The 1,052-nt window shown below is 48.8% G+C and overlaps 1 pseudogene; it reads right to left on the bottom strand.

Annotated features, from left to right (window-relative positions):
* Positions 1–238: 238 nt before the first annotated feature.
* On the bottom strand, positions 239–357 carry LOC126253793 (5S ribosomal RNA; annotated as a pseudogene).
* Positions 358–1,052: the final 695 nt, after the last annotated feature.

Below are 1,052 nucleotides of genomic sequence, written 5' to 3'. Positions count from 1 at the left end.
TGTACTCTGGGCAATATCATCAGGGTGTTAACAAAACAAACCCGGTCAGAACAGGCCTTGGAAAGCCAATAGTAGCGATGGAGCGCTATGTCATCGTCAGCCCTTAGCCGTCATCCACCAGATGCGGATACGTAGGGGGAATGTGTCAGCACACTGCTTTCGGGCCGTTGTCAGTTTTCGTGACCGGTGCCACTACCTCTCAATCAGTTCGCCTCATAAGGGCTGAGTGCACCCCGCTTGCCAACAGCACTCGAGAGACCCGGACGGTGACCCATCCAAGTGCTAGCCAAGTCCGACAGCGCTTAACTTCAGCGATCTGACGGGCACCGGTGTTACCACTGCGGAAAGGTCGTTGGCCACCAACAGGGTGCAGCCTAGAGAAAATATTTATCTAGCTCCGAACGTATCCAACATTTTTCTGTTTTTCTGATAGAGCTATGCGTCCTGGATCACAAGTCGTGTCATAAATTTTTCCATGGGACTGTCAGATTCCAAAACAAAACGAAAAATCTCTTAACTTGTCGGTATAGCAACAATCTTCCCCTATTGGAATTCGACAATCGGCAGAATCGTGATATATCGAGTCTGAGGTTTATCGTTCAGCGATAATACCGGTCACGTTAGTAGAAATCCCACGTCATGCGAATATGGAATCGGCACTCAACATCATGCAGGTTTTCAGTGATCCCACCTAAATAGCGGCAGAGAGGACAGACACATTGTTCGCTCAGCCCTGCAGGACGGAGAAACCATGTCACGTACCTTGATACGAGAAAAGAACCTATTTTGCAGCCAGGCAAGTATCCTTAAGTATAATGCGACGACGTTGGAGCATTAGGGACAATCTGCGCTGCGACCTCTGTCACAGTTTCATTTGAACGGCAGCAGAGGAAGGCACGTTCAAAAATGGTTCAAATGGCTCTGAGCACTATGGGACTCAACTGCTGTGGTCATAAGTCCCCTAGAACTTAGAACTACTTAAACCTAACTAATCTAAGGAAAGCACACAACACCCAGCCATCACGAGGCAGAGAAAATCCCTGACCCCGCCG

Source organism: Schistocerca nitens, chromosome 4 (genome assembly GCF_023898315.1).
Source record: "Schistocerca nitens isolate TAMUIC-IGC-003100 chromosome 4, iqSchNite1.1, whole genome shotgun sequence".
Classification (NCBI taxonomy): Eukaryota; Metazoa; Arthropoda; class Insecta; order Orthoptera; family Acrididae; genus Schistocerca; species Schistocerca nitens.
Note: the sequence above shows the minus strand (reverse complement) of the source record. Positions and strands in the feature narration are given on the sequence as shown.